Below are 20,676 nucleotides of genomic sequence, written 5' to 3'. Positions count from 1 at the left end.
TGCCTCCAGCCACACAGCGCTAGCCAGCCTACTTGATTTGACAGTGGCTGGCTGTGGGTTGTCCGCTGCTGCAGCCCACCGCACACCAGTCTCCTTCGTTTACCAGCGCCGGGCGCTCCAGCAGGCAGTGAGCCCCCACAAAGCCCTTACTACCACGCAACGTGACGTAATGACATCACGCCGTGCCAGAAGAACAGCAGCCGGCAGAAGAGCCGCTCAGCCGCCATTCTGAAGAGGGGGGAGCTTAGTAGCCAGTGTTGACTTTCATGCTGGTTGCAAGAGGAAAGGTAATTTTCAAACAGCATGGGAGGGAGGGGGCCCAGGGCCCTGTCTATTTTGACAGTCCTGTACCCTGCAATTTCTAATGGCAGCCCCTGTATGGGGCCACATGCTTTTAGGCTGCCAGTTCTAGGGCGGTGTGCTAATATTGTGTTAGTGATCGCTACTATTTTAGACTATTCTATAAATATCTGAATAAAGTAAATGAGTGATTTCATACGGCACATTATATATTTTACAAGGATATCTACATAATCTTACTTCACTTTGATATCAAAACATGAAAAATCACTCAGTAATTGCTGCCGTGTATCTAGGATACAATTTCCCCTGTTCTTAGTCACTGATTTGTATCACTAAAAGAATCTACTGGCAAGCAGTGATGTATGTTACAGCGTAAGTCTTTCATTTAATCTATTCTGTGCACGAATCCTGCCTATGTCATCCGACGGCCCTCAAAACACAGGCTGCCAAAGCCTCTGCAGACGCAATGCCTGGCCTGGAATGCATTGATGAGATGATAGCACCACATTAAATACAGGTTCTCTGGCAACTCTACAGGCATCATGTATATTAAATACAATGTTTAAAAGTGTATTCAATTAAAGACATTGTACAGGTGAATCTGCCAATGACAAACCACCATTTGCTCCCACACACAGGGACAACAACTGTTGTAAAACAAGTGGGTTTATATCTGTGCTATAACCAAATTGTCTAAATGACCATTTTGGTCCATTTTCCAGTGTTTGAGAGCAACGGTTGATTGTCATTTTGCTCTAATCCATTAACAAATTGTCATTGGATCCACATGATCTGCCAGATAATTGTAAGTATATTGGTGACGGCGGCCTCCGGGTTCCTCTTCAATGGCATCTCCAGTCCCAGTGGTTCATTGCGAAAGTGCGCAGGTGCACAATGCACCCCTGGGACTGGAGATGCCGCTAAACAGGATCCTGAAGGCCGCTGTGGACGCTAGGGGACACCATGGACATCGTGTAACCATCGGTAAGTTTGGGGGAAAAAAACATATTCCAAAATCCGAAAAAATCCCTTATCCAAAATGCTTGTGGTCCCGAGCATTCCGGATCAGGGATACTCAACCTGTATCTTCAAGTAGGAAGATAAAAAGCATTAGCCGCACTTGGATTTTGATGACATTTCCATGAAAACACCTTGTTAGCAGTGAGATTGCTGCTTGATTGTTAGGCTAAACCGGTCATCGAGATTGACCAACAGTTCATGTTTTCTAGACCACCAAGCTGGGGCACTGGAGTAGTCATTACTAACTGCTACATTTTAAACATGTGCTGAATTCATTCCTAACCGACCCTTTCTACCGATCCACAGGTGGCCTGGAAAACCTAAACTGTTGGTAGATTTACAGGACCAGTTGGGTCACCCCTGCTCTAAACTGACCGCTAAAAATGGTCAAGAGTACCAATTCAAAGTTGAAAGCTCTATGCTAGCTGCTGTCAACTGGTCCCACAGTGGCATACTTGAATAGTCTGTGTACACAACAATACTGGGGCCTGGGAAAACTGCATCAGTATGCGGTGCCCCAATAAAAAATAAAAAAAAAACCTTAGTTAAACCTTCAGCTCTAAACTGAGATTGAACAATGTTCTTTGTTTGACAACACTGGAAATCACAACTGTAGGACAAGGTCCTGATGTGATCTTATACAGGACAAATTGGTTTTAATGCAGAGTCCATCATGTCAGTTAGTTAAGCATCATTAGACTTGTCCCTGTGTGAGAAGCAACCAATCCAGTCAGCACAGAGCATTTCTGTTACCTTGGAAACTCACTGATGTAAGAAAAAGAAGCTCCACCCTTCTAATGCCTGCCTCTGCTTTCTCTACAAGACACCATGCTTAAGTCTATTATATACACACATGGGTTATTGTGGGCATATTATTTAGCTCAGCAATAAATGACTAAAGAATTATGAAATGATTGTCTTTCCTCAGAATTGGCATATCAGATGAAGAATGATGAGAAAGTGTTTCCTACTAGCACAAAACAAACATTAATTAGGCATTACAAGTATTGAATTCACATGCAAATGCTATTTTAGATTAAATGATAAATGCAGTGCTCAAAATGCTCTTTGACAACTGCTAAATCATAAAGACCCAACCTAACATACCAGAATGAATCAGAACACCCTCAAGACTGGTCTTTAAATGCGTATTCTCTATAAAGCCTGTATTTCTTCCAACAAATTGGGCCAGATGTAACAAGGGGGGTTATTCTAGTCCATTCTTTCTGACAAAATCCTTCTTAGATGGACAAAACCATGTGCACTGCGGGTGGGGCAGATGTAACTTGTGCAGAGAGAATTAGATTTGGGTGGGGTTTTTCTTCAAAGTGAGATCTATATTGAAGTGTAAAATCATGCAGTCAGTATTTTCCCTGCACAGAAACAAAATAACTCACCCAAATCTAATTCTCTCTGCACATGTTACATCTGCCCCCCTGCAGTGCACATGGTTTTGTCCATCTAAGAAGGATTTTGTCAGAAAGAATGAACTAGAATAAACCCCATGGTGTGAGATTCAGAAAGTGAGAGATTTTTGGAGAGTTTTCCCATTTTGTTAAAGCAGCAATCAATTACTTGGCAAAATCACCCTGGTTTTGTAGTGTTAATGATTGCTGTTTCAAAAAAATGGGAAAACTCTCCCAAAATCTCTCACTTTCTGATTCTCACACCCTATTTTGGCCCATTGACTTTCTTTAACAATACAGGTTGAGTATCCCTTATCCAAAATGCTCGGGACCAGAAGAATTTTGGATAACGGATTATTCCGTGTTTTGGAATATTTTTATATTTGAATGAGGTATCTTGAGGTAACTTGCATTTATATTGTCTAAGCACATCAAACACATGAAATACACACAAATAGATCTTATTTGTGCATGAAACAAGGTTTTAAAACATGAAACAAAGTTTGTGTCCTATCTCCGGCACTGAATTTGAACGCCAAGCAATCATGGCCTTGCACATATTTATTGCCAGTTATATGTTATTTCCTCAGTAGTGCCAGTTACAGATGTCCCCAGTAGGTTTTAAGCCAAAAATAAAAGTACATTTTGGAGTTTTGGTTTTCGGAATAATTTGGATAAAGGATATTTGGATAAGGGATACTCAACCTGTATCTCATTCAGGGGCAGATTTATTAAGCTCGGTGAAGGGATAAAGTATCTGTTTTTTTATATATACTTGCCAATCAGCTCCTAACTGTGAAGTTACAGGCTTGGTTTGAAAAATGACAGGTAGGAGCTGATTGGCCGGTGATAAAAACCAGACAGTTTATCACTTTACCGAGCTTAATAAATCTACACCTCAGAGCTGTGTAATATTTTCATGCTTTCTTAAACTTTCCATACTAACTCTCAATAATAACAATACCATGAAAGATGGAAACACAAGCTTGTTCCACATACAGAATGGCACATTATTTATTTACAGTATGTTCTGCTAAGAAGCACATTTATAGTAAGTGGTGTACTGTATCTGTCACCTCCATTGACCATTATAACGAGATCCTCTGGTTGTGTGACATAATACTGGTTAGTGCAGATTTATTTTGCTCGGAGTACATTGTCTTCTGACTAAAGACTAACCAACAAAATACAATACATTGGAGATGATACTGAGTTTTATAAGTGTAAAATCATCCGATCTCAATTGTGAATGCTTATGTAAAAAAGCATGTACGCTTTTGTATGGAATTTTGACACTTGAGCATTATTAGACTATTCATCTTTGGGATATCCTGGAAGTTTATACATACTGTAGTTACAGGGCCAATTTAATATTACTTTGGTGCTTAAAAGTATCTGCACCTGTAATCAGTATCAATGATACAGATGTTGCCTTCAGGTCATGCTGTATATTGTGCCAAGAGAGGGATCTGCTCTGATTCGTCTTTACATCCGTGGACCTCCTCATACTACGATGCAGGGCTTTGAGATCTAACACCATGTGAAGATGGCAGTTATTACAAGCAAACTCTGTTTGTATGAACAATAGGCAGCCCCATCAATCCCCTAATTATGGACTTCAAAATGTGTAACAGGCCCATTACGGATGATGAGGAAAAGGCGGTCTAACTAAGGTTAATATAGGTTGTGTTTGCCTAATTACCTCCATAGAGACACATATAGAGTACCTCCCAACTTTTGATGCCCCTTTTGCATGCATGAAAAGGTGGTGTGGACACCATAGAATAAGGGTATGGCCTAGAGTTGGTGGGCATGGCCTTGGAGGTGTGTCCAGCACTTCCTGAGGAACTGGGCAGCCCACAGCTCACATTCCTTAACTGTTTAGATATCGTGAGCACAACATATATTTAGGATCCTCCACTGCTTCTGCAATGCAGCGCAGTGATGCTCAAAGCTCTCCCAACCCTTCCTACACCTGTGCAACACTGTGGTGTGCAGGTGGGACAGCAGGACAGTGCCTGAATAGTGGGGCTGTCCTGCTGGGATCGGGACATTTGCTAGGTACGCCAATGTACTGCTAAGGGCTGGGGCAAATTCACTCTCATAATAGATTGTCACTCCTGAGTGAATTCACTTCAAAATTGGCAAAAGGTGTTTTGAGCAAGAATCCTGTATATACTGTACAGTCCTACTGTTTAGGAATCTGTGGGCGCATTTGTAAAATATATATATATATATATATATATATATATATATATATATATATATATATATATATGTACATATCTTACACAAGATGCTGCAAAGTGCAAACACTATAATTCCTGCACTCATTATCTCCCGCATTATTAATTACAATAGTCTCCTCATTGTGCTTTCCCTTGATAAAGCTGAAACGTGCCTCTACTTATTTATACACATAAAACAAATATTAACTGGGCTTTCATGATTAATTGGCCGCAGTTTTCATTAGTACGTCTTGTACTAAAACACTGATACAAGATAATAGCATCTCTCTAGTTCTTCCACTAAATACATCCTGAAGTAGTTTATAAAGTATTTTATTGTTCTGTATCGTTATAGGTAGAAATGGGCTCGCCATGCTTCGGGTTGGCGTTGATAGTGGGGTGGCGTTAACAATGGGGGGGCATTTAACATACTTATTACCAGGGCCGGATTTGTGCCTAGGCCCGTGAGGCACGGTCCTCAGGGCAGCCCCAATCAAGGGCGGCACAGCGGGCTGCCATTCTTTTAAAAAGCAGCATAGCAGAGCGGGTGGGAAGCGGCAAGTTACAAGTGGCGCTGCCGCTGACATGATTCATCATATGTCAGCGGCAGCATCGCTCGTTACCCGCCGCTACCCTCCCACTCTGCCATTCACACACACACAATGACAAAGGCACTGTTTGAGAGGAGCGGAGGAGTGATGTGCGGTCAGGTAAAGTACCGCACATCTCCTCCCCTCCGTCGATGCAGTGGCACAACGGACGTTCAGCTGCTGCCTGTTTGACTGGCAGGTGCAACGTGCCTCTAATAGCGGGGGACAGCGCTAGCAATGACTCTTGTTTTTCAGCCCCCACCTCCTCTCGTGTCGTGTTCCATTGAGACTGTCAGGGTCTTTCAAAGGTAATGCTCCCAGCCTCCCAGACAGCGGTGTTTTGGGGGCGGAGCTATTGGGTCACACATCCCTGTGCAGGAAGTGCTGCCTGTGCTCCACAGTCCACACAGTTAAAACAGGGTCAGCCATGGCACAAATTAACTGCTCCTCACCCGACCAAACTACAAGCTAGGTCCAGGTAAGGGGATGTAGATATCTGTATATATATATATATATATATATATATATATATATATATATATATATATATATATGCAGTCTGCGGTCCTGACACTCCTGGGGTGGCTTAATCTTTTCCTAATTGACTAAGGTACTGTGCCCCATCTCTCCCCCTCCTCATGTGCCAGATCCTGTGACCTTCCACTCCTTTCTCCTCATGTCCCCATTCCTGTGTCCCTCCTCTCCCTCCCCCATCCCCCATGTGTCTAGGCCATGTGTTTCCCCCCTTTCTACCCTGTTTCCCCCCTTGTGTGCCTTTGCCCTGTGTCACCCCCTCCCCTAAGTATTATGTCCCTTCTCCCCCTCTCTACCCCCTATGTGCAAAGGTCCTGTGTCACACATTATGTTCTGTGACCCCCTCTTGTTCCCAATCCCTGTGTCCCTTCTTTCCCTCCCGTCCCCATGTTGTCCCTCCCCCCACAAGTTGTGTTACAGCTTAACTGGGCCCCTCCATCCCAGCAGGGGGGCAGTAAGCTGACATTTTGCCTAGGGTGCTGGGGAACCTTGCACCGGCTCTGCCCCCCTCTCTTCACCCCACACCATTACCTCACCCCAATGATTTAAAGGTAGGCACTACAATTTATTAAATTTTTTTCTTACTGCTAGGTTGCTGTTAAGTGTGCCATATCAGTCAAGGGGTGCTGCCATGTGTCCTATATAATTTCAGGGTTGCCGCTATGTGTGACATGTAATTCCAGGGGAGCTGGCCTTTTTTTAATCAAAATAATAAAAAAGGTTTTGTATTTTTTTCTTACTGCCAAGTTACTGTTAAGTGTGCCAAATCAGTCAAGCGGTGCTGCCATGTGTACTATATAATTCCAGACACTATTGATGCTTTAGTCTTGCCAGTCATGTAGTAATACCGCCTACTGTTATGTTGGCTCCACCCATTATTGACCTGTTGCGGCCTACATGAGGCCACTTCCCGAAAATTTCCAGGGCCACTTTTAGTTCCCAATCCGTCCCTGCACACAGCCTATTGGCTGCTGTGTATCCAATGGGCATGGAAAGCAGTTAAGCTGAGCTAGTCCTGTGCTCAGTCAGTTAGGGGCAAAATTTACTAAAGGAAATTTGTAAAAAATAGGTGTATTTGTATTTAGAAATACACTTATTTTTGACATTTACTATCCCGAAAATACGGCAATTCATATTCGTATTGATAGCACATCAATACGAATTGCCTATTTTCGGGATAGTAAATGTCAAAAATAAGTGTATTTCTGGATACAAATACACCTATTTTTTTACAAATTTCCTTTAGTAAATTTCCCCCTCAGTGGCCCTTATTCTGGTTGGTGCGGCCAGAGCCGCACACGGGGCTCCGGCCGCACAAACCAATCCCCGCCCACGATACGGATCGCCACGGCCGTCCGTACACGGACGGCTGGCGATCCGCAAGAAAATGGTGGGGCGTACGCCTCCACCATGGTGGGAGCTGCCCCCTGCTTTCGATGGTCGTCGACCATCGAAGGCAGGGCCGCACGCCCCACCAGGTCCCGCAAGCTGAGACCACACGGACAATCGTCCGTGTGATAGCTTGTATGGGGCCGGAGAACTGACATCCGGCGACGTCAGCTTTCCGCCCCCATCACTGGCGTCATACCCTCATTAGCATGCATACGCCCCGCGTTTGCATGGGAACGCCCATGAAACGCGGGGCGTATGCATAGGGAAATGAGGGTATGAAGCCCCTCACGCCCCTATACGCCCCCTTTGCGGCGGACGAACTACGTCTGCGGCGAATTGGGCTGCACATGCGCAGATTGACCTCTGCGCATGTGCAGACTGAAAACATCGGCGGTACGGCCGCACGCGGGCCGTACCGCACGATGCAGAATAAGGGCCAGTGTCTAAGAGACTGACTACAGTCACAGCAAATAAAGTTATTACTCAGACTCCCGGCCACCTTCCCTCGGGTCCTCCATAGATACAGTTAGCAATGTTATGAGGTGGGCTAAAGTTAAATTTGTATGAAATATATATATATATATATATGTATGTGTGTGTTTATATATATATATATATATATATATATATATATATTTGTATACATATGTAGGGGGGGGGGGGGCGCGGCAAAAAATGTTGTGCCTAGGGGCGGCCTGACCCCTAAATTCGCCCCTGCTTATTACCCATCAGGGTGGGGATACAATTAAAAATCAGGTCTGGCTGGGCATTTAACATTGAAATCGTGTCGCCTCGCATGCCATTATAATGGCATGCGAGGCGACACGATATTAAAATTGTACACTCTGCCCGGGAAAAGCCTCAAATTGGTCCCATTGCATGCCATCGCATACCTTAATTAGTGGTATGCGATGCGATGCGTTGGGCGCCGTGATAATACACAAGTACCAAAATCTATTAATATAGCACTTACGAAGAAAAAAAAAAATAGACCCTTTAAAAAATAAAAAAATAGACTTGTAGACACCAAACAAACAATTAGAAACATTTATTTTATAAGTACGTAAGTTAAGTTCACCTAAAAAAAGACCCCAAATGCAAAACGGAGAGACAAACCAAAAAAAAAAGGTGAGCATTCCATTTTTGCATTGAATACACAAACGGCGAGGTACACAACATTTCCCATAAGAAAGCAACGGCAATGACCAAGCGGCAAACAGGGCAAAGCTCTCTGTTTATTTTTGGCGAACCGGGAGCGTTGAATAGGGCGAGGTACATTTTTGGTGAGAGGACTGCCCTTCTCTCCCCCCCCCCCCCCCCCCAAAAAAAAAGCAAACCTCGCTGGAAATAAAAGCAAATTGGAAGCATTGAATACTGCCCATTGAGTGAACTCACTAGAACATATTGTGAACGATATTGCTCAGAAGCCCCTTTCTGGCCTAGGCTAGTTTGTATGGGGCCTAACCGGGGCTCCCTACTTTTGGGCAGCTAGTTATTTGAGGCAGGGAGGAGGGCAGCTATCGAGGGATAAAAGGGGAGGGGCAGGGGTGGAGCTACAAAGGTATGACATATTTTGGGGTGTGGCCAGTGTGAATGTGTCTTCGTGGCCACGCCCCCAACCATGCAATGCTGGTATCTCAGGGATTGCACAGCGGGGGGTGGGGCTACAATGACGAGATGCGCGTCATTTGGTCCAACAGACCCCTGCCAATGGGCAGAATTCCGGTGGTCCAATTTTCAGGACCCTCACTGCCATTCCGGGAGGGCAGGCTACCCTGGGTTTAACATGCAATTTACGATCATTTCTGAAATCTCTATTTCCCTTGCGAACTCTTTTTTTCGTCTTTTTTTCTGTTATTATCCAGTCTTGATCTATTCCCTATTGCAAGGCACAATTAAATATGTTGCTGCTATATACAATAAGTGTTAACTCAAAAATTGTATGTGAGAAGGAATATAATATCTGCTGTGTTATTGCAGGTTTTATGTAAATGAAAACTATTAGTGAATAAAATCAGACTTCTCTTGTGCTTATGGCCCGGTTAGGGGCCAGTGTGCCTGGCATAAGCCTGACTCATACAGCATGCTGCTTGTGCACTGCTGGATGTATGCAGTAGTGCCAGATGTGGGAGCTAATGATCCTATATTCTGCATGTACGGTGTGGGACACAAAGAGAAGGTGGTGGGGGGGGGGGGGGGGGGGGTATCCAGAAGCTTGTAGTTTTTCAGTTTATTTTTATATGTCTGTTGGTGTCTCCTGCAGAAATTAGATGCAATACTAACAATACATAGAAAGCTTCAGGAAAAAAAGAAAAAATATTATGGTACCTTTCATTGCCAAGTAGCAATGCTGAAGCAGATTGAGTTGTGGGCATCTGCCTCCTGAGCTTCTTGGGAGGCAGTAGAGAATTCTACCTGGTCGCTCCGATTGTGAATCACACACAAACAGAGCTACCAGGCAGCTCCCAGCTTTCCAGCCTGCAACCAGACAGTGAATGGCTGTGGATGGTTGGGGCTATCCACCAATCAGAATCAAGCATTCTCTACCTGCCTCCCAACCTGCAGTCAAACAGTAAGTGGCGGTCAGCATGCTGATTGGTGGATGACTGGAGCTATCCACCAATCAGACTGCTGACAGCCATTGGCTGTATGTAAGTAAGTGGAGAGATGGCAAGGGACCACCGAAAGGGTGTTTTATTATTTTTGTATTGTTTCCATTTTCCCCCATGAATGGGTGTGGAGGGGCCCCGAATGTATTGTTTTGCTCGGGGCCTACAATACTGTTAAGATGGCCTTGCTCAGAGCGCATGATGAAGCACTACCTTGAGTAAGACACTGCAAGCGAGTGGGGCCGAACTGACTTGTAATTAGGCCCTGTCCACAACAGAGGGACACCTTCGACTCATGCGTCTATGAGGAGGGGCAGGGCTACACGATGCATTTCCATTAGCCCCACCCCCTTCCGACCCACATTTGCCAGTAATTATATAACATCATCCTGCTCGCTTCACTAGGAGGCAAGCAGGAAGCACCCTACTCTCCCAGAGCTATGGGGGGATTACCCCAAAAATCTGAAATCTTCCCATACTGTAGCTTCCGGGAGGGTAGTCAAGTATGTTATATATTCTCCATCAGGCCTGTAGATGTTAGCAGAACATCATCCTGACCTTGGGCATGCAGCTCAGAATGCTGGACAGCTTTATGTTTATACTGCATTGTGATTCGAGTTTGGACACACCCCTCTCTCACCTGAATATCTGCACATGAGAACCCAAGACACCAAGCTAAAAAAAAGACAATTCAATCTTGGCCGCTATTTCCGTCGGGGGAAATAGCGGCCCCCGCCTATTCATTGCTATCATTTCCAACAGCATTGAAGGTGGATTCCGACAAAACAGATCCGACTTTACAAACAAGATGGACCTCTTTTGTCGGAAATGGTCGCGGAATGTCGAATTCTCGGTTGTTTTTCGACAATCTGCGGCCGGTTTCGACACTCAACAGGTGGAACATTGAATTCCACCTGTCGAGTATATGTCGAGCAGAGCAGAAACAGCCTGGGATTCCAACTGTCAGGACGTTCGGACAGTTGCAGTCCCGGATTGCATACCGCCCATAAACGTTCAATAATTAATAATTTGTACAGTTCTTTGGCTTATGTAATATTAACAGCAATCTGCACTTAATCATTATCTAAATATAATATAAATATAGCCATTTGTAATATGTTCAGCACTCTGCAGATCTGCTAAACATAGTGCAATTTCCAGCACAGGCCTAGTATTTGTTTATCTCAGCACCAGTTCATTCTCATTAGTTTCAATTGAATTTAACCTTAATTAAATAACTTGTCTGATAAGCGAGCTTGCGTGGATCACTTTAAGAGGCTGTACAGGGGACATGCCACTCACCCTGCTTCATAGTGCCAACATTACAGACTTTGAACAGCAGGGGGCAGGGCCATTGTGACCGGATTCATCTGGTCCCCTCAGACTGCCCCCAGTTGTATTTTAAGTGGATGGCTGAGGGGAAGAGGGGTTGTTGGGGACCAGGGGACTGACAGGACATGCCCACTTTTCTGGAGGGTCTGGGAGGGGCACACAATTTTGGGGAGCCATGTATGTCCTGCAACCTTTAATGCCTTTATTTTACACAGTATACGAATTGTACCAAATAACGTATGTTCCTGAAGTCAATTACAACATCTACCGAGACTGGTTTCACAAAGAACTGCACCCTGCCTATAAATTAGTGGTCTATGTACTAAGTCTTGGAGAGAAATAAAGTGACTTGAGATAGATGGGTCTATGTAATAGCCTGCGAGTTCGGTGACCGTGTGGGATGCCGAAAGAACTCAGAGGTTTTATTTTAAAGGGGCAGTCATTAACAAGGCCCAATCATGTGTTGCAAATGATTGCCCCTTTAAAAAAACCTCTGAGTTTGGCAGGCATCCCACATGGTCACCGAACTTGGAGGCTGTTACATTTGGCCACGGGTTTGACAGTTAAGAGGTGGTTGGTTGGTACCATCCATCTGTTTTATCTCTCTCCCCAAGGCTTAGTACATAGACCCCCAACATCTATTTTTCTCGAATAGCGAGAGAAATGGCCTGCATAGTCTGAGGCCATAGCAGCTCACCGGATACTCAAACAATGGTGCATCTATAATGGGCAGTTCTTTTATCAAAGAAGGAATGAAAATGTTGAGTTTCGGAATATCAATGGCTCTAATGCTGAGAGACGAACCATCTCAGCTTATGCTTGAGCATACACAACTTTCTGCAGTGGGGTGTACGTCCGCCGCTGACCTGCTCCCAGTGTCCCGCATGTCTCCTAAAGTTGCCTAATGATGGTGCCGCACCTGTCCTTGGTTCTGATAGACACTTGAAAAGTTTGCATATACCTCCTCGTATACTACTGAATGTTGTTGCCAGCTCTTTTATAATGATAACCATGGTTGTATGTTTGAATGAAATCCTTTTCATTTACAGTGACCTTTCCATTTTAACTGTGATCTACAGTATTACGTTATTTATTCATTTTACAAATAATTACTCTGGGAGGTGACATTTACACTCGGGATAATTAGTGTAATAGTGAACAAAATCTTTTCTCCGATTCTGTTTACATACAATAGCAGAGGGCAACCTTACCGGGGTCCAGAATGAAGATAACACTGAGCTAAACTGTTATTTCAGAGCTAGATTAAAGCAGGGAAGAGAAGATATTATTCATTCTAGTAAAATAAATAGTAAAGTAGGTGAACGCGAGCTGGTCATTAAAGAAATCAATTGTCGAGTATGGATTTGCTTACAGCGAGTTCACATTTATGATAATGAATGGGTATATGCTATGTGCCTATTACCTGATTAGAATCAGCACACTTGCTGAATTAAATAGATATCCCGTATGTATGGGGGAAGGGGCGCATAAAGAAACCATGGGGTAGAAATGATGACTAACGTGTCCAATATACATTAGGTAGGGATGACGTCTGCACGGCTGAACAGGGGCATCCAATTATACAGGAGTGCAAGTTTAAGGGTGACAAGACACATGCAAAAGTCAATAAGACAGAACAATTGATCGGAGGGGTTTGTGAACATTGCAGATTTGCATCATTTTAATTGCAGAGTTTAATCCATTAAAGAAGACATTTGCACGCCAACCAAGAGTGCTGCTTGGACAGATATAAATTCTGAAGTCCTACTGCAAAGTTCATCATTCTGTGGAGTACGGTATAAAATCTATGAGGCAAATTGAAAGCGTCCACTTGTCCCCTACATTTATACCCAGCGTTCACTGTTGGGGGAAGGGTAGGTGTACTCATTTTGCAGATCTACAGTATGTGACAGAGAATCACAGAAATATGTCACCATTCGCAGTACAGAGACTTTACTACCCAACATTCTGTTATGCGAAAAAGGTGGTAGTGTCTATTCTGTGGAGAGAGGGACTGGGGGCAAGGCCAGCAGTTCTAAGATCACTGGGCATATCCCACATATGTATGCATAGGTGCCGATTTATGTTTTTGCTGGTGGGTGCTCAAGCCAAAAATATAGAGGAGCGGCTTCATGGGGAAGGGGTGTGGCCACAAAATAATACCAATTTATATTATTGTGCACTGTTGTCTCCAATATTCAGACTTCCACATACATAAATGCCCCCACAGTGCAGGTACATAAATGCCCCCACAGTGCAGGTACTCCGCGGACAGAACCTGGCATACTGTTTCCCAGGTGGCGGGTCTGGCGGTGTGGGTGCTGCAGCCGCAAATTAGCAAGTTTATATGGCGGCCCAGCAGCAGGACTCGGGCCCGTGGGTGCTCATCAATTTCCGTGGGTGCTCGGGCCCTTGAGCACCCACAGAATCGGCACCTATGAGGGTATGCGCGCTCTAGGGCTCAGACGCTACTGTGCATGCGTAAACTTCCGCTTCGTTGCAACATCTAAGCACTACAGTGCTCTCACTCCATTGCGCATGTGCAGATCCCTGAAAAAAAGGGGGGTGCTATACACTTATTCGGTGTCCATGTCGACACAGACACTAAAAAAATTAGGAAAAAATCATGTCAACCTTTTCTACGTTGACCTATTGCTTGTGTCAACATGTTGACCATGTTTACACAACAGATCTTTTGACTGTTGACCTATAATGGTCACCCTATTGACTGTTGACCTAATTACCATTGACTGATGTAACATGTGCAGAGAGAGTTAGATTTGGGTAAGTTATTTTGAGAGACTTGCATAGTAAGAAGTGGGGGGGGGGGTGCAGGAGGTGGTCAGGGGGCGTTCGCAGTCAAACACCCTGCGCTTCCTGGGCATTCCGTTGAAAACGCTGGGTGTGCCCAGGTAAATTCTGGGCGTCCCCATGCAAATTGGGGCAGGCAGACAACTGTCTTCCTAGGGTGGGCGGCTGACATCACAGGAAGTCAGCTGCCCACCCTGTTCTCTGAGCAGGAAGCCGCTAATCTAAGTCACCAGAGAGTGACTTGGATAAGTGAGCACTACAGAATCATTCAATGTTCGGCAACCACCAAATGATTTTGGGCCCACACGCAAGCCTGAGAATGGATGTTTACGCAAAACAGCCATTCGCAGGCCTACGAGGACATTCGTTGTCCAGCGGGGGGTGGTCATTCGCACGTCTGGCGGGTGGTGTTACTTGGCTCACAAAGCAGCGAAATACCACTGCTATGTGAGTCAACCATAATGAGGGCCTAAGTGCCTTAGGAAGTGACAAGCTGAAAAGTGTCGCAGCCACAAAGAAGTTAGCTATATATAAGTCAATAAGCCGTACAGCATTCACATAAATCTAACATTTCATGCAACCATAAAAAAACCAGACAGTTCTTTTTTTTAACGGAGAGATCTTTTTTCTCTATCTGCCCTTTAACTTTGTCAGAATATTGTGTAGAACATGTAGACTTCTGTGTCCTACTTCTGTACCTGACTGAGAATTCACACGCGAACGCTGGTCGTCATAGTATTATGGTGTCACATGTGTGTTTCATAGCTACACCGGCGCTTTTGAAGAGGCTATAAAACTCCAGATGCTATATCCTACATTTAATTGAAACTAGATTGGATAATCGGCAAACACGTTGAAACATTGCGTAATGTAATGTAACAGAGAATATGCAGCGTGAAGCACCAGTGACCTGTGCTGATAGGGATGAGGATACTGTGGGTCAAGTTGGGATCATTTGGTCTACAGCAAGTTGGTTGACAAGCAATAGGTCGACATGGGTCAAGGTCGACATGGTTCTAGGTCGACATGGGTCAAGGTCAACATCGCTTTAGGTCGACAGGTCATCAGGTTGACACAAGCATTGGGTCGACATTTAAAAAGTCGACATGGGGTTTTGGACAGTTTTTTTTTACCTGAATGTCGACACAGGACACTGGTTAAAGTGCACCGCATCCCCTCGCATGGCTCGCTATGATCACCATGCTTCGGGCACACTATTCTATTCTCCCACCATGCCCTAGTGGATGGTAGGGCATGAAATACTGTCTGTCGACACATGTAGTGTCAACATGGACACCGAAACGTAGCACTGCATACCCTTGCATGGCTCGCTGCACTCGACATGCTTCGGGCACGGTGCCTCGCTACGCTCGCCACACTATTTTATTCTCCCGCCACGCCCTAGTGGATGGTAGGGCATGAAATACTGCCTGTCGGCACATGTCGGCTCAAAAAACCGTCAAAACCCCAATATCGACCTATTGACTGTCGACCTAGACCATGTCGACCTAATGCTTGTGTAGAACTAATGACCTGTCTGCCTAAAGCCATTTCAACCTACTGTATGCCCATGTTGACCTATCCCCATGTCGACCTAATGGTGTCGATCTAATGCTTGTCGACCATCATGCTGTAGACCAAATGACCGTATCCCTGTGGGTCACATAGAACCACAAACCTCTCTAATATTTTATTTTTACTTTATTGTTTAGTGTCTTCTTTCCATTCACCATACAATATTCTTCTTCCTACACTGTCAGTTTTATCACTAGCTCAGAGGTTCCAAAATGTAGATCTCAAGGCACCCTAAGAGGTTTATGTACTAAACCAGGGTTGCCGACCCTCCAGGAAATTTGCGGGAGTCTCCCGAAAATCGGGTCCTTCCTCCCGGCCCCAGGAAGGGTGGGCAACCCTCCCGGAATCAGGGGGACCCCCACTGAGCCCCCCGATCGCGGCATTTATATGCCGCAATCCGCGGGTCTCAGGGGAGGGGGCGGAGCTAAAACGTCACAATCGTGACGTTTTAGCCCCGCCCCCTCCATGGATAACTGTTATTTTGTCTATTTGTTGTAATGGGGGCGGGGCTTAATGACGTCACAGTTAAGCCCCGCCCCCAAAACGCTTAATGCAAGAATCCTCTCCGGGCTTCTCCCGGAGAGGATTTTTTGAAAGTCGGCAACCCTGTACTAAACCCCTAACAGGCCAGGTTTTGATGAAGTGACAGCTGGTAGGCCCAAAACCAGATAAGAGAATTTGATTGTTGTGATGATTGGCAGCTAGCTGTAGCTATCAGGACACCCCCTGAGGTGGGTTGGGTTATCTGGTTTAGCACAGCCTATCATGTTAGGGGGAGGCTAGATTTGGTATAGAATTTAAGGATAATCTGAATATCTGCACTTCCTTTTATGTTGCAGGAAGCTCCCCCCCTCCCCCGCCTTATATTTCCTCAGTACTCTAAATTTGGCCTTCTATTCGAATCTCTGACTCAATTATTATTTTCGGCGGGAAAGTGCTGTCAACCAATAGCAACTGGAGCATAAGTTGTTGGGGGCACCCACTCCTTTTTAAGGATGGCTCGTGCATTGCTATCCAGAATGTCCACATTATTTTTAGTTGATAAAGCTAAAATTAGTATTTTAAGGTAAATCACAATAAAGCAATAGAAACCTTAAAATATTTCAATGCAGGGCCACATGTGACTTTCAGGAACTAGTACCTCAGCCAATATGATTGAACCATCTTTGCCGAACCATTGGTATACTTAAAACATTGGCCATTAGTCTGCCTTGGGAGTGCATTTGGTAACCTCTGCAATATCTCATTTACAGTTACTTATATAGCGCAGCAGATTCGGTTGCGTTTTACAAATGTTGACTTCCACCACCTCACCAGAACCCTTTTAAGAACTGACTGTCAGTTATACCTGATAAAAGCAGAGTCTATTCCTATTACTTTCTGTACATACTACACTACATTACTTTCACTCTGTTTTTAAGTTCGTTTGTTGGATCTACGTTCCCTGGCTGGCCGCAAATCCAATGGGACAATCAACATACAGTACTTGTAGAATTACTCCCATTGTGAATTTGGCACAATGTATGCTGATGAAAATGTGCAGTTATGTGGTTACTAGCAAGCCCACTCCAAGCAAATGCTTCGAAAGCTAGCCTGTTACCTTGTTATTGCCTCTGTGTTTGTACATGTTTGAGAAAGAAAGAGATGTAGTTTCACTACACCAACACATGGCAGTGTTTCGGAGACACACCAACGGACACTAGACATAGATATATATATATATATATATATATATACATATATGCCACAAAGGAAAGAAAGGTGCGCTCCATAGTGCATTAAAAGCGTTTAATAGGGTAAAACACAGGAGCCCAGGTACATCACAATAAAGCAAACAAGATTTGATATATAAGCCAAACGCAAAGCTGCTCACGCTGCTGGAACGAGGTCCGCCCGATATCCCTCGGATGATCCGCCTGGCTGGATTGCCGTGCAGGAAAACGGGGGGGGGGGGGGCAGGGGCAAACGCAGGATTTTCAGAAGGGGGTTTCCAGAGGGGTGGAGCAAAGCACGGAGATGGACACTTAGGTGACCCAGTATATGCTGGGTCAGTTAAAGTATTATAGATAGACCAAATGTATATAAGTAATAATATATATATATATATATATATATATATATATATACACACACATATATACATACATATATACATACAGGGGCGTCAACAGCAGTGTAGACCCCTGGGCATAGCAATGTATTCGGGCCCCTACTGATCCTCTAGTGGTAGGGGTGGGGGAAGCTTTGATGTCCCGCGGGTGGTAGGGGGTATTTTATCAACCGCTCAGCATGTAGGGCATGGATCAGTAATTTCCACTAATTACCCCTTTACTGCACAGATGGTGGGAGAAGGGGGCATTGGGCTGAATGAAGGGGGCCTGATACATAACTTCCAGGGTGGTAGAGGAGGGTTAATATGCAGAGGAGGGGTGTATAGTGGAGTGGGCTTATTATTCATACTTTTCTGGTGGGAGGACAGCTTGCTTGACTGCAGATATCTCCAGTTCCCAGGAATAAATTTCTTATATTGGAATGGAAAAACTAGAGAATCCCACCTACCAAATGGTATTGGGGACTAGGGAATCAGAGTTCAGAAGGCAGAGCAATCTGCCAACGAGCATATAAAACTACATACCAGGTGTTTGGAGCTGGAAGGCTGATATCTCTTGTTCTGGGAACAGTAGATACAAGCTACTAGTGTCCATCAAAGGGGGAGAGTCCCAGCTTTTGGAATGTACCCTCAGAAAAAAGTCCGACAGAACCTGAAATATCTGACTGGGAAAAGCAATTAACAGGCTTGGATAGGGACCACTGCTTTGAAGTCAGATATCTCTGGTTCCCAAGGGCCGATTTTTTAAATTCTTATACCCTTGGAAAGAGGAGACCCTCAGCTTTTAGTCTAGATCCCTTAGACTCCTGGGGGGGTTTCTGGGTACTCAGAAACCCCCCCTGCGTGTGCTACTGGGGGGGGGGGTTCCCAGGACAACAGACTCTTGGAAGATGAGCCAGCTACAGGATCAAACACCGGTGGGAGACTAGGCCAAGAATTATGAGCCAACTGTTTCCAATTCTAACTCATCGATTGTACTTCAGAGCTACAATGGCACCGGTGTGATCACTCTTCCTAAGCTTCTCCCTATCCTAGCTGAAGGTGCTGTAATTCAGAAGCATCAACAATTTCCCTCAGTAATGGTGGTAGTAGGTGTGTGTGAGTGAAAGAGCCAATCGCAAGTGCAACTTCGTTATTGCTGCTTGTAACTGGCCCTACCACTGTACATCTCCTTGGTTTGTGGCATGGGATTTTACACCAGCCCCTGGGAATTCAGCTATGGTAGAAAATGGATTTAGAGGATAGCAGTGCACCCTTCTAAGGGTCAGGATGGACATCAGACACATACAGGTGTACAATGAAAACACACACATGTTCAAGCCAAAGCAATTTATATTAAATCCTAAAATAAATTTGTATATATGCTGTATATAATAGAGAGATGGAGTCAGAGATGACTTTTGCAGGTCCAGTTGGCATAATCTGCCCCCCAAGGTGCGCTGAAATGAGAGAACAGTTGTTCCCCAAGTATTACACTACAATGCTCCAATTAACTGCATCTGACCAGATTAATCGCATCTTGAGAGAGCATGCCACCGCCGCACCGAAGTCTGCTTCATCTGTGTATTGTTAATGGCACTCTGTAGGTCTCTGTGCTCACAGACTCCACTGAGCCAGATGAAGACTATGTAAATTAGCCATGTGGGAGACTGCAACTGGACATAGTAATTGGGGGAACTCACTGCAGTCACGTAAATTGTATTTCAATGACATTAAAAAAACATCTTCTATTCATTACAACAAAAAATGAAAACAATATAATTGAACCATAATATATATCTGTGTTGAGAGAGGCGAAGAACCTTTTGTTCCTCATCTGGAGCAAGGCAAACAGTGACATTCCAGCTGTGGAACTACAAGGACCAGAATGCCGGATCTTACAGTTCCACAGCAACTGGAGAGCCACAGGTTGCTTATTTATGTCCGTTGCTAACATTTTATATTTCGTATGAATTGATGTGAAAAGATCCAGGGAACTTTCTGTAAAACCTACAAACTCCATGCATGACCCTCTAGCAAAGACAGAATCACTTGGGTTCCTCATAGCAATAATAATCACATGAATAAATTGTCAGGCATTGGTCATAGCCCCCTCTCATCATAACCCACTGACGTCTCTGCTGTGACTGACTGCAGCAGCCAGGAATTCTCTCTGCACACGTCCTCACAATATCACTGTCGTCTGTGCCTGTCCTCACCAAACGCATAGAAAACAGCAGAACTCAATGCAAACAGCCTGAGCGTAATGATCAACTAGTACATCTGCTGCAGTTCCTTCACAATGACTGCAATAGGTCCAAGGAACAGAACCACTGACATCAGTCTGATGAAAACGAAAATATCCCCATACAGAGATCTAGATGTAGAACCTGCAAGTAAATATAGTCTCCTCTTTTACTGTCGCTGTGATATATATATATATATATATATATATATATAAATATATGTATATATATATATATATATATATATATATATATATACATTTATACATACACACACACACACACACACACATATATACAGTGTATATATATATATATATATATAAATACACACAAACACACACACACATACTGTATATATATATATATATATTTACTGTACGATAGATACTGTATATTTATTTTACACTACGTATACGCTAAATAGAACTTTCAGTCAAGGCACAGTAAGGGATAGTAAATGACTGCAATGAAAGCTATCCATACAGTACATGCAGCTGCTAGCTGTTGGAACTACAGCAGCATGGATCTGTTCTCAGCC

The 20,676-nt window shown here is 44.2% G+C and overlaps 1 protein-coding gene across 4 annotated transcripts in view; it reads right to left on the bottom strand.

Moving 5' to 3' along the window:
• The window catches only part of ADGRA1 (adhesion G protein-coupled receptor A1), a 570,817-nt gene that overhangs the window by 205,053 nt on the left and 345,088 nt on the right, over positions 1-20,676 (bottom strand). The window lies entirely within an intron of this gene.

Source organism: Crinia signifera, chromosome 6, assembly GCF_055691185.1.
Source record: "Crinia signifera chromosome 6, ASM5569118v1, whole genome shotgun sequence".
NCBI classification, from domain to species: domain Eukaryota; kingdom Metazoa; phylum Chordata; class Amphibia; order Anura; family Myobatrachidae; genus Crinia; species Crinia signifera.
The sequence above is the reverse complement of the archived record's forward strand: the minus strand, read 5'-3'. Positions and strand labels throughout refer to the sequence as shown.